We start from the raw sequence: 13700 nt of genomic DNA, 5'->3' as shown, positions 1-13700 counted from the left end.
AATCTGAATGCTCTAAAACGCGAAAGGCAGAGACAAGTACTAAACGGAAGTATTATACTTCCAGATACGGTGGTAAAAGAGAACAAACTTTCATAGTAAAGAAAGAAGATATTTAATTTTTAATCATAGTGTAAAAAGTAATTGACCTTCAAGATAACTTGTACAATAAGTTTATGTTTCTATCAAATTTATAAAATTTATTTGTTAATCTTCGGATTTGCAAACGGACCGAATCTAATGCTTTTGAATGGCGTGAATGTAAAACGCCGGGGCTTCACTTGTCTTATCCAATGGCTGAAAATCTCCATAGACTGTATGAGAAGCCCCTTTCCCAAAAACGTCAGTTAAGAGGCCTGTAAATTGCTCCAAACGCAGGGGAGTGTAAGATAATCGGAAATGGCTGCAAAGAGTTTATAAAAACTTTGTTATAGGCTCGAATAGTTAAAAATATCTATTTACTCCACTGGCTCGGCGTATTTCCCTTTCTTTGTAAACTCGCTGTCAGTTCGATCAAACTTTGAGGTAGACCAGAAATATCCATTAAATAATCCAAAGTAACCATAGAGGCCTTCTTGTTCACGTGCAAAACAGATGTTTGAATATCCTTGATATGGCGAGCTTGCCAGGACACGGCAGGTCCTAATTTATTGTAATTTTGCTTTGGCTATGCTAAGCCTTAGTGTGATCGTAGTTAGTTGTAATTAATTGTTAGAAGTAAAGTTAGGGTAGTGACTTTGCGGATTGGGGTCTACTATTGGCTCACTATTGTACGAGATTTTGTGTCTAGGGGAATTATTATTGATATTTTAGGTATTGGGATTTTTAAATATTTTGCATTGCATTTTCTTTAAATTATGTAATAAACTTAATGAGAAGCCAAAATCGTTTTCAATTTTCTTTCCTATGGCCCTTTGGTGGGTGGTTACTTTCTCAGAGAAGTACTATAATGCGAAATAGCAATACTGACTTTAATAAAGGTAATTTTTATTTATACATTTTGAATCATGAATTAATAACAAAATAAAAACGGTTTGAGTAGCGAATAAGTATATTTTTAATTCCGTTGGCAATTTGTCTTTACATCTTTCTTTTTGGCAATTTCCTGAAAAATATTTATTTGCAATACCTCTGAAAGTTTCGTGAATTATATTATATTTACCTTAAGGTCATTTATGTCGATTTCCAATTTTTTAATAGTTTTTTCAATATCGGTTTTATATTTAATTGTTCGTTGATCTTGGGGAGTTATTTTTGCTTGCTCAACCTTTAGTTTTTCTAATTTTTCTTTCCATCTTTTTAAGTACATAATTTTTTCCTCCGTTTCACTCAGTATGGAGCTGCAGATGAATTAGGTAAAGTTAACTTTAACATTCGTACATGATTATACGGTTCCCACAATAAGAGGATTCAGAACCATCCTCTCATTGATTCGGAATTCTTATAGTCTGAAGGCTACGTATATACCTCATTGATATGGTCTGGACAATTTTACTTGGGTCAGAAGTTTCCCCAGTTTCATAATTTTGGTGATGCTCTGTGAGCTCTTCCCAGTCAAGATTTAGTCTAATTTTTTTTTGAAGTGGCATATCTGGAGTTTCTTCTGATAATAAAGTCCACTCACCTGTGATCATTAGGAATGGATCCAGAACAGAGGGAAGGGGTCGTCTAAGTCCACGATTCCTTTCCCCGCGGCGTGAGGGTATGAAAGAAGAGGCGTGGGTTATCTTCATTACCGCTCATCAGCGACAGTGTTAAAAGTAACGACGTATTTTTGTCCCTCCACAAAGGGGACATAGGAAATATATTGAAAGAGGGGGGATTAAGTGAAAAGAGGGGTGATGAAGTGGAAAGAGGGGGGATGAAGTGGAAAGAAGGGGGAAGAAGTAGAAAGAAGGTGGATGAAGTGGAAATAGTTGGGATGAAGTGGAAATAGGGGGATGAAGTGGAAATAGGGAGATTCCTAACCAAACCTATCGTTCGGAAAAGGTAGTGGAAAGGTGGTAGTGGAAAAGTTATGTGATTACAAAGTAATACCGTTTGTAATGTTATTCAACCTACGATTTCCTAACCTAACCTATCGTTCGGAAAAGGAAATTTATGTGATTAGAAAGTAGTACCGTTTGTAATGTCAATGAACCTAACCTATCGTTCGGAAAAGGTAGTGGAAAAGTTATGTGATTACAAAGAAATACCGTTTGTAATGTTTTTCAACCTACGATATCCTAACCTAACCTATCGTTCGGAAAAGGAAATTTATGTGATTACAAAGTAGTACCGTTTGTAATGTCAATGAACCTAACCTAACCTATCGTTCGGAAAAGGTAGTGGAACGTTATGTGATTACAAAGTAGTACCGTTTGTAATGTCAATCAACCTAACCTATCGTTCGGAAAAGGTAGTGGAAAAGTTATGTTATTACATAGTAATACCGTTTTTAATGAAAATCAACCTACGATTTCCTAACCTAACCTATCGTTCGGAAAAGGAAATTTCTGTGATAACAAAGTAGTACCGTTTGTAATGTCAATGAACCTAACCTATCGTTCGGAAAAGGTAGTGGAAAAGTTATGTGATTACAAAGTAATACCGTTTGTAATGTCAATCAACCTAACGTAACCTAACCTAACCTATCGTTCGGAAAAGGTAGCGGAAAAGTTATGTGATTACAAAGTAATACCGTTTGTAATGTCAATCAACCTAACCTAACCTATCGTTCGGAAAAGGTAGCGGAAAAGTTATGTGATTTACTTTTAAAATCAAGCCGAACTGTGCACGAGCTCGAAAAGTATTTCGACCGAGGCTTATGACAATGGAAGTACTATGTAAATGTAGTAAGTAGTAAAGACTTCGAGGAACCAGCTTAATTGCTGGAGGCGAAAAGGTTCCTTCAAGGTAATGAAAAGTGTTTTTTTACTGTTATCAGGAGTTCATAATAACCCCCCTTCGGGGGGCAAGTACGAAACTGGTTAAAAAGACCGTAACAACAAAGTTTCGCCGTAAAGCTCAGCGGATTTATACACCGCTTAACTCCCAAAAACATAGTTACCCAAATGTTTAGCGCCCACGCGCATTAATTTCCCATATTCCGCGTTAGCACTATTTTCATCTTGTGATTTTCGGAGCGAAAATGGCTCGCGAGTCGCGTCTCACGTCTGTCGGCGCGGGCAGCCGCGGTGTACATTAAGCCTTGGCTAAGAAGTTGGCTTTGCGATGGTTTCTAGTTTTCTACAAAACATTTAAACGATAGTCATTATTGTTTTTTTGTGATATGTGTGAGAATTCCGTGGTTAAATTAAAACAGTTTGGACAAATTGATTCCCAGTATCTTTAATATAAGAATTCCATCGTGTTTCTACGTCCACATACTCGCCATTTTTCTTAACGACGGAGATCCCGGCCAAGTTTTGGAACGAAAACCAAGGAGTATAGATACTACTACAATCTACTGTAAAGTTGTATGTCCATCAACAAGCTACTCCTTTATATGCGCAACGACAAAATCTTGTTGTTCGCGATTTTTACCATTAGCTCCATGGCAAGTTTCGTACTCCCCCCCCGAAGGGGGGTTATTATGAACTCCTGCTGTTATTTACTGATTTTATGGATCTTCAAGATACGTTTCAAGGAAAGGAGCAACGCAAGTAAGTGATTGGAACATGAAATGAGGCACCATCCCATAGCGGAGGTATTCAGTCATTCAAAGGCCATGATCTGGAGAAATCTGTGTCTTATTCAAATATGATTGCCTACTCGTAACGGGTCATGCAAGCCTGATTCGGTTTAATATCTATTCTACGACGGTCACAACCAGCTTCCCTTGCACTTGGCACCATGAACTGTACGTATTTTATAATCAAATCACCAGCAGCGAATGAAGTTTGAAAAACAACTATTGGAATAATGTTCGACTGGTAAATAATGTTCTTGACATGCCTAAAAAATAAAATAAATTATAAATATTCATAAGCCTTCTTTATTATAGATTTCTGGTATTTAAACTTTTATCATTGACACTGCCAATGGTGAATTTTCTAAGGCTGCAAATTCTTCAAGGATCTTTGCCATGTTTAAGTGTTGTAATCAACCCATATATTAAGGTATATACACTATTATTAGTCGAGCATGCCTTACCTTAAGGTGCCCCTTTAATGCAACAGGCTGGCTTAATTGTTGCAACTATATCTTGAAGTTGATTATCTATCCTATAAAAACTACCAATGAGTATATTTTTTGAGACCATTCAAATATGAGGTGAGTTCTTTAAAGGTATGTATAAGATAAACAAATCTAACTACCAATTAACATTATGGTAATAAAGTATTACATATAGGAATTAATGAAGCGAAACCTATGTCGAGACTGATTGATGACATGTTACTCAAAAACCATCTAGGAATATTATTTAAATAAAACAGAGTTTATTTTAACTTTATCACGTAGGTTTCTCGATTTAAATTAGTCCCTAATTTTTAATATTTATAAGAAAATTGTATTTGACGACTACTTAATGTATATTTATTAGTCCGTGAGCCAGGCGCCAAAAAAATACTTTTGAGTATCAACTCGGGGGACCAGAAATATTTAGGTTTTCTAGTTAGGGGGTCACGTGGGGATGGTGAAAACGCGTGATAGCAATCTCGGTCGCCCAGCTATACAAGATGGCGGCCGATCCAAGATGGCGTCGCGCGCCTTTCTTTAAACGGCTATTACGTTTGACCTATTGATCCGATTACAATGAAACTAATTTTATTCGATAGATTATATATATGGCTAAATATATTGTCATGTGAGTTATTTTTGTAAAACAAGCGGTTTGCCGTCAAATTTAAAAATAGACTTTTCACATCATTATTTTAATCAATTTCTGCAACGCGACGTACTTAATATTCACAATTAATTTTTTTCTGGAGTACGGTACGTTACAATGGTCTTCTAGCTTTCACATGATCTAAATTTTGAACGTTTATTAAAGATACGTAACAATTTATCAGTAATTTAATATAGGGGTAAATTGTTTTTTCCACAAATTCTTCAGAAATCAGCAAAATAACCTATAATTCAACATGGGAGGTCTCAAACATACTTAAATTAGTAATCAGTTGTTGCATTGAAATGGAATTCTATTTCGTTCTGAATGGAAATATATGTCCTTATACGTGCAGATAAATTAGTTCAAGTATTAAAAACTTTTAAGTCACTTTATTCTCTATACATATGTGCATAATAAAAATTAATCGTCATCGCTTTCATCAGAGTCTTCATTAGGTATAGTGTGCAAAGGTTCTTCTATCTCCATATTAGAGCATTCTTGAAGTTTGCATGCGGCTGTGCATTTCAGCTTGTTTAAAATGCAAGCGCAGTCTAGGGGACGACAATTTCTACTGCAGTTGCAGGCCATTAAATTTAATACAGCTTCCGGAGCTGGGAGGCCAACCATCCAATTTATTTCTAGTTGTCCCTTGTCGTTAAGTTTCCATCCATGGCCTGCAGCCGGGTCTGGTATATCAGGAGAGCCAATTAAACTTCGCTGCCAAATTGCAGCTTGATAATTAGCACGTAACGTGTGCTGGTGAAGGGTGTCTTTGCAAGGAGGTATTTGTCCCGATTCAATGTTTCCTTTTTTGGCGCGGAACATTTGATATCGTAAAGCGTTAACATGAACGAACTTGGTTTTGGAGCAATAAATTTGGCAAGTTAACGCTTCAATTGAGGCCATGTGCGTTTCAGTAACCTCCCACTTTAAACCTAGATCCGATACGGCTTGCCTGATACTTGCATCTTGAGATATGCACTTGAACGCTTTGAGCTTTCCTTGACCCGAGAGGGCGCTCACTGTGTCGCAACCAGTCCAGCTATGAAGCCCTATAAGTGCGTCGCACGTATCTGATCCTAAAGCTGCAGCAAGTTTTCCTACGTCAACGATTCTTACTTTATCCTTCGTGCCTCTCCCAACATAAATGTTACTTGCAATTTTGGAACTGAACGCTAGGCATAAAATGAGGACGTCAGTGTCGTCTGATGCTATAATAATGGTCGGGTAGTTCTTCTCTGCGTGTTTTGCGTGAAAAATTATCTCTCACTTCTTGTGTTTTCCAATTTTTTTCCAGGAAAGATATTAGATTAGTCTTGCTTTCGCCGCACGTTAAAAATCTTCTCCAGTTTTTAATTTTGTGACCAGGTCTTATTTCATGAAAAATAACTCCATCACCAGAGCCTCGATTTGCACGCTCAGCAGATTTGATTGAAGCTTCTTTGTAAACATCAAACACTACATCAATACGATCACTGTCTCTGCCAACTTTGAGCATCTGTCCAAAAATTTGCGTAGAAAGTTCTTCAAAAGTGTTGTTTTCGCCGTGCAATCTCTGAATTATCGCCATCGCATCGATCAAAGTGGCACTTGAGCCACGAATAATTTCCGTCGGGGCCACTTTGTTCTCCAGAAATTTTGCAAAAGCCGCTTTGTTAGTTTTATTAAGCGACCCATCAGCGTTAGCAAGCGTCCAAGGTGTAGGACCAAGTGGGTGACAAAATACCTCATGCATGTCTAGCTTACGGTTTTCTGCTACTAATATCATGTTGGCAAAGAGCCTTTGATCAGCTTTCAAAATTACTTCCTTGTTCTTGCCTTTCATTGAAAGAGTCTTCATATTTGAGAATGTTTTAAGTTGAAGCTTTTTGATTGGGTCATGAAAATCCCTGCCATGTTGGATTCGATTTTCTTGAAAATTTTTGTACGCCTCTTCACCTTTATCATGAGCATTCAGAAGGTCTTGACTTACATCTGGAGACGCGAGTGCTCCGGTGGATAAACTTACGATATCGGAAGGGTCTTGGTGAAAAGGGTTGGTCCAGTTGTTTTCTAATAGTTCGCAAATAGATCGAACGTCTTCTTCATCCCTCTTAATTCTTGTTTTATGCAAATCATGATGAGAGAAATTAGCTCTTTGACTTGAAATTTGCTTGAAATGTCTTTTTTTAAATTTGACGGCAAACCGCTGGTTTTACAAAAATAATTCACATGACAAAATATTTAGCCATATATAATCTATCGAATAAAATTAGTTTCATTGTAATCGGATCAAAAGGTCAAACGTAATAGCCGTTTAAAGAAAGGCGCGCGACGCCATCTTGGATCGGCCGCCATCTTGTATAGCTGGGCGACCGAGATTGCTATCACGCGTTTTCACTATCCCCACGTGACCCCCTAACTAAAAATCATAAACATTTCTGGTCCCCCGATTGATACTCGAATTTCCTCTGTCTCATGGACTATATGGTATTATTAGGCAATTTACTGTCGTAGGCAAATGTTTGCGTCTGTTGGAATGGTATTAGGGTGAAGGAGGACTGGCATTCAGGTGCCATGAATAGAGATTTAGATGTTCTTAAACATTATTTTGTATAAATGATCATTGTATTAAAATTCATTTCAAATACAACTCATTGAAAGTGTGTAATCCACCTAAAATCCTAAATATTAAAGTGGGTTTTATATTGATATCTTTGCTGCTGTTTTAAATGAAGTATAAAAATTTCCAATTGTACATTATAATATGTCACAATGCAATATTGAAATTTCAATATATTTGGTATAACTATCATTTTGTATGTTCCATTCTAAAAACGTGTTTCAATTTAAACTTTAATGATTGATTTATTGGCTACTACCACTTAAACAGCGGTAGTTCTGACCTTTAACTTTAAACCAAAATTAATCATTGGAAAATATATTATGTCCTGCGCATAATTTAATAAAGACTCGATAAGAAAATGAGCCGACTTCAACTCAACGATCGGCTAGATACATCGTCTGTTTTTATCATCGTCGTATTGATTTCCATTCCTTGATTATGGTCAGTTAATGGAAATTTGTCAATGCAGTTTATTTTACGGGCAGAAACACGGTATCCATCTCTATGCCAGTGCACTTTTGGGTTATACGCTTTATATAGGCTATACAGCCATTTCGCTGTCTGCTACGAGTTGTACTGTTAAGTAAATATTTATCAGCCTCGCTCAGAACTGGAGGTATTGCGTCTTGTAAACAATTTTTTACCTCATGCTCTAATTTTAAGTCCTTTTTTTCAGTTTTTCATTATCTTACATATCCCGCACGAATGTCCTTTCAAATGGGGCAGCTTGTTATTTCTTGTGATATTTTACCCGTTACTATGGCCTATATGTAGAGCCTCGTAAACAAACCACAATCCCGAGAGTTTTGCTGTTCAGAAAAATCGTTTCTCGTAAAGAATTTCCACCCCTCAGGGTCAAAATCGTGGTCAGCCACGTAGTACGGTAAATAAGAGGTAAACAGAAGAACCCGGAATTGAATTTCGTCAGGACCGCTTCTGTATTTATAGATTATTTAAATTGTTTTTTCCTTGAAGTTAATAACTCCTAGATAACAATGGACTTTTTGAACAAGTATTAATCTACCATGGACACCACAACTAAGACTCTGTTCAAACCTTCATGAAGGCACAAATATTTCCAAACCTCTTTAAAATACTCGAGATTATCTTTAGTGACACCTTCGTACGTTTTTTCGTAAAAATACGAAGGTTAATGCAACACTTGCCAATTTCATCATTACCTGTTCTCCCATTCAGAATGTGGATTTGCAGAGCTTGTAATTAGTTTCTTAATTTTTTAATGCAAGTGTGATGGAGGCCAATAACAGAAAACATCACTAGGGCACCAAGACAACGGGACAACCTCTACAGTTCCTTCATCAAATGAAAATATGAAAAACATCTGGGAGAAAAATTAAGTAAGAGTTATGCAATAGTGGAACAATAGATATCACCTCTTTATTTTTGCTCGGGAATGCGAAGGACTTCCTTTCTATGACACTTAAGGGGTATGATTTTACTTGTTTTGAAACAGTAGCGTTAAACATTCCTAACAGAGACGACCGAAGTGGGTTTTTAAATATATCTTCACGAAGTTAACATAAGCTGCCTGCCACCATCACTTTTCTATCTATGCGTCGATGTCCACACGTTCACTCCATTCCGTCATTATGCAGTCATGTGGTATCTGCGATGGGTGGTCAAAAATGCATCCGTTGCAGCTATTCTTGATTCCCTCAGTCAGTTGCTGTATAACTATTTCCTTAATCGCGCTCTTTGCACGTTTTGATTCAGTGAGGAATGTAACCACTTGAATGTGTTTTTCCAGTAAGTTCTCCCATAGCTATGAACCTATAGCAAATCCATTCTCAGTCGGATAGTGAATTCCATAGTTCGCTCCTTTGCCCGACGGATTACTTGACGGATATGTAACGTTTTCCTATCCTGGAAAGTTACAAGTTGAATTCACTTGTCCACCGACCCTTCGAAAAAGCTCGTGGTAGGTTGAGCGTCATCCTTCACGAAAAATACATTTATGGTATTGGAGTTATCCCTAAATATTCACATTAAACATAATTAAGTTGCGAACTAAGATTTAAACACAACACTTTAAATTTAAAGAGAAACTATACTTACACTTCAATGAATGCTTGAAGACTAGTAAACTGTCTTATCCTGAAACTTACCATGTCTTTCATACGTTGGAACCACATCCTCAAAAATCAATTTGACACGTGGCCTTAAGCTGACCGAACACGTATCAATTATTTGTAAAATTGACTGTTTTTTCTTTGATATCAGTTGATATTAAATAGTTTGAGGATCAATATCGACGGTCGACGTCAACTTCGATTGATGAGACAAATAGCCAATTAGGGAAAGTCTAATTACGTGCATAGATGCCGAGGCAGCAATATGGCGAGCTCTTTATGCATAATAACTCGGAATTTTGTAAGATATTAGCATAAAAACATGGGGAAAAATAGAGAAGATAGAACTAAGAATGAGTGGAAGAAGGAGCAGGAGACGAAAGTTGTAAAATTTTACAGAGGTAAGCACCAACAGTAGCATTGCTAGGCTTTGCAATTTTTTTGACTGGGCAAACTTATTGAAAGTTTTTAAGGGAAATTAATATCAAATTTTGCATAATTGGTTCTTTGGAACGTGTGTAGACCTTTATAACTTAGGGGGCAACGAGCACTTTTTCGGTAAGGTTCACGAATTATTTTTGGTAAGGTTCACGAATTATTTTGAGCGGGCTAACTTTGAAGTTTGGGGTTTATGGCCCCTCCCCCAAGCTAAAGGCCTAGTGACGCCACTGAGCATCCAAGTTCATAAATATTGTGTAGATAGGAAATGTAGCGGGTATTGGATGCCTGCAAGCCCAGGCTATTAGATAGTAACATAAAAAGGATTGTTCTCTGGTTTTTGTTTGCTTTGCGTTAGATCTTGTGTACTATAAAATATTATAAGCTATCCTTTTCTCATTACATATGCGTGTAATTAAATCACATTGATATTTAAATCACAAGCCATTAATAGTCCTAAAACAGACTACTTTAAGAAACAAATGATATAACTAGTATGCATGACGTACAAAGCCTAATATTTTCGTATGGTCATCTCAACAGACAGCATTATTATTGATGAGATTCAGGACTGCGTGTTCGCGCGTGATATCAACGTCAACTGCCGATGTGACTGACATTGGCCAAAATGGTTGATACGTGTTCGGTCCGCTAAACACTTGGCGCGGCTTTACCATGACGTTCACAGCAACGTTGTCAAAAGCCGATGTGGCACTTAACCTTAAGCCTAACCTCCCGAACACGTGACAGGGGTTTCTGTCGAAGTTTTTAAACGACATTGGCCTATTAAACCATATGTATATGTAAAAAAACATTGTGATAAGAGAATGTTTTTTTAATATTGTGTATAAGCTATCTATTACATACTACTGTGCTACTTTTTATTCATAAATCACGTTCGGCTTGTTTTGTATAATTACGTTCAGGGCCGCACCTAGAGCAAATAGCGCCCGGGGCGAGAGAATATTTGGCGCCCCTAACTCATAGCAAAAATTGCCAAAGTCAGAAAACCTTTCAATTAAACTCATTTGCTAGCCTTAACAGCTGCAAAATCGTTGATAATATCATCATAATTCAAGCTGTTGGAAATTTTATGTTCTATGCTTAAAATAGCCATGTTTGAGAGCCTTTCTTGGCCTATTACGGATCTTAAGTAATTTTTAATAATTTTCAATTTACTGAATGAACGTTCACCTGACGCTACTGTCACAGGAATAGTTAAAAAAATTCTTATGGCAATTTCCACGTTCGGGTATGCACTTACAATTCCTTTTTTGTGTAGTTCATTGAGCAAGTCCAAATGGGTAGTGCTAATTAGGTTTTCAATTAATAAAGGTGATTGAAATTTTAAACTTTCTATCTCAGAGGCAATTTCTAAGGGTTCTATGTCTTCTTTATATTTTAATGCACAATTATTGGCACATTTTTTGAGATCGGTTACACCCATTTCCAAAAGTGACTGTCCACTTAAGAACTCGAACTCTTCCGAAATAAGGTGCAGCTTGGTGAAACGCCATTCAAGCTCTGAAAGAAGTTTGTCCATTACACAGTTTGATTCTCGTCTGAATTTTTGTTCTTCAGTTATTAAATGCCCTTCATCAGCAGCTTTTTCTGAATCCATCCTCTTAACCTTCCGTTTTCTCATTTCTTTAAATTCAGGTACCAAATTCATTTCCTTGCAAGCTTCCTTACCAAGTACTAATAGTTTTTCAATCTCTGAATCATTTTCTCTTACGTGAAGAATAGAATCTCTAAGCCCTCTGACCATTTTTGAAGCAATATTTATCGAAATATTTCGGCTCTGAAGTGAAATATTAACTCTGTCTATAAAACATAATAATTTAACCCACAAACCCAAACTACAGATGAAGTCATAGTTCATAAGTTTTATAAAGCTTTGAGCTGTTGAAACAGTTTCGGAATTTTTTTTGAATCAACCATCTCTTTCAATACAGACAAGACACCAGGAAGTTGTTGATGAAGTGATTCTACGGCTTGTCTTTTAGCTGACCATCTTGTGTCACTACTTGCTTTCAAACTGATTTCTAGCATCGATGTCAACAATCTCCACCTATCAGTTGAACTGGAGAAGAATACAAACAGTCTTTGTACAGTTCCAAAAAGTGTTATCATTTTAGGCGTAACGCTAGCTCCGTGGACACCGCCAAGATTGAGAGAGTGAGCGGCACAAGGGACAAAGGTTGCTAATTCGTTTTTAGTCAAAATCCGTGCTTGTACACTTTTGTATATACCGGCCATATTTGATCCAGCATTGTCCTCTACAATCTCTTAGTTCCAAACCATCCGCTCATATTTTTCTTCAATCTCGTTGGCTAATCCTAATCCGGTTTTATTTTTCGACTCAATAAAACCTATGAAACTTTCTTGAATAGAACATCCTTCGTCATCTATGGTTACATATCGTATAATTTGTGTCACTTGTTCTTTGTGTGATGCGTCCGGTGTACAGTCAAACATTAGTGAGTAGTACTTGGCATGTTTTATTCGAGAAATAATTTGAGATCTCACCTTCGAACCAAGCAAAGCTATAACTTCATTCTGAATACCCGGTGAAAAGTAGGTAACATTCGTTTGACCTTCTTTTACTTTTTTCACGTGTTCTGCAATTTTACTGTCATACTTGCTTATTAAGCTAATAAGATTAAGAAATACTCCGCAGTTCGGAGTTTCAATTTTCGACGATGAACCTCTTAAAGCTAGATTATTAGTCGAGCAAAAAAGAATGACGTCAGTAGTAAGGACTATAAAAATATGCAAGGATCCAAGATGGCCGCCATGACATCATCCACCCCAGATATGTTAACATCCTATTTAAAATATCTTACCTTCCAGCAGGCTATGAAAGGGGTAATGACCCATTTTTAATACCCCCGGACAGATCCCTGGCTGGTATTCCCTTTGTACTAATAATAAGCAAGTCTATATAATTAAAACCTAAGAGCGGGAGCCCACGCGTGTTTAATCAACCTCGTAGATGTTGCAAGGTCGTCTTGCAAAGACTTATCAAGTTCGTCATCTTGATGAAAATAAACAGCGTGTTTCTTAAGATTGTCAATGGCTCAATGGGTAAAGGCAGATTTACTGATGTGGTAACCAAAAGGTAACGAGTTCGAATCCTGGCAAAGCCATCGATCCATTGACAATCTTTTTTTGTAAAAAATAACGTTAGCCTAACAAGTTGGTGTTAGTTGACAAACAAGCGTTAGTCATGAATGACGAGTTTTTTTTAACTTTAGCGTCTAATATATGTCTAAATATATATCCAAATAATACCCAGTCAAGTTTTAAAAATTATTTGCATCAGCCGTTGAACTTGAGTGGTAATTATGAAGTCGGTTTAGCGGAAATTATTTTTCCAAATCACTGGGTGAATATAAGCGAAGATTTTAACAAATTTGAAATTCAGGTCATAAGTGACTCGAATCGTGACAACTATACGCTGTTCGAGAGCCTGTTGAATATCATAAAGTCGAGATACCAGTCAATCGTTATATTAAGACCAAAGAGTTCGAACTGCCCCAAAATTTTGTCGAGCTTTTAAATGATGATATTAACAGATATCCGTATTTAAAAAACCTCAACCGGAATATAAGCCTCTACCGCAATCTATACCTATTTTACCGCGAACTACCCCCTTTCTTCCAATTCCTATTGCTCCAACTAAACTTGTAACACCTGTACAACCGCAACCTACTACTTCCGAACCACCGAAACCCTACTATCCAACATTTCCAAA

The 13700-nt window shown here is 37.0% G+C and overlaps 2 long non-coding RNA genes across 2 annotated transcripts; one reads left to right on the top strand and one right to left on the bottom strand.

The window, feature by feature from the left end:
* Positions 1-104: 104 nt before the first annotated feature.
* Positions 105-611, bottom strand: LOC149695142 (uncharacterized). The gene is made up of 2 exons (XR_016382496.1): positions 460-611; positions 105-400 (listed from the first exon to the last, which is right to left on the bottom strand). It is a non-coding gene; the product is annotated as an uncharacterized LOC149695142 (long non-coding RNA).
* A 3208-nt stretch (positions 612-3819) lies between these two features.
* LOC149695141 (uncharacterized) lies at positions 3820-4177 on the top strand. Its single transcript, XR_016382495.1, has 3 exons — positions 3820-3911; positions 3983-4097; positions 4158-4177. It is a non-coding gene; the product is annotated as an uncharacterized LOC149695141 (long non-coding RNA).
* The last annotated feature ends 9523 nt before the right edge of the window (positions 4178-13700 follow it).

Source organism: Phalangium opilio, unplaced genomic scaffold (assembly GCF_054372755.1).
Source record: "Phalangium opilio isolate 3A_F unplaced genomic scaffold, DU_Popi_V2 ptg000022l_1, whole genome shotgun sequence".
Classification (NCBI taxonomy): domain Eukaryota; kingdom Metazoa; phylum Arthropoda; class Arachnida; order Opiliones; family Phalangiidae; genus Phalangium; species Phalangium opilio.
The sequence above is the reverse complement of the archived record's forward strand: the minus strand, read 5'-3'. Positions and strand labels throughout refer to the sequence as shown.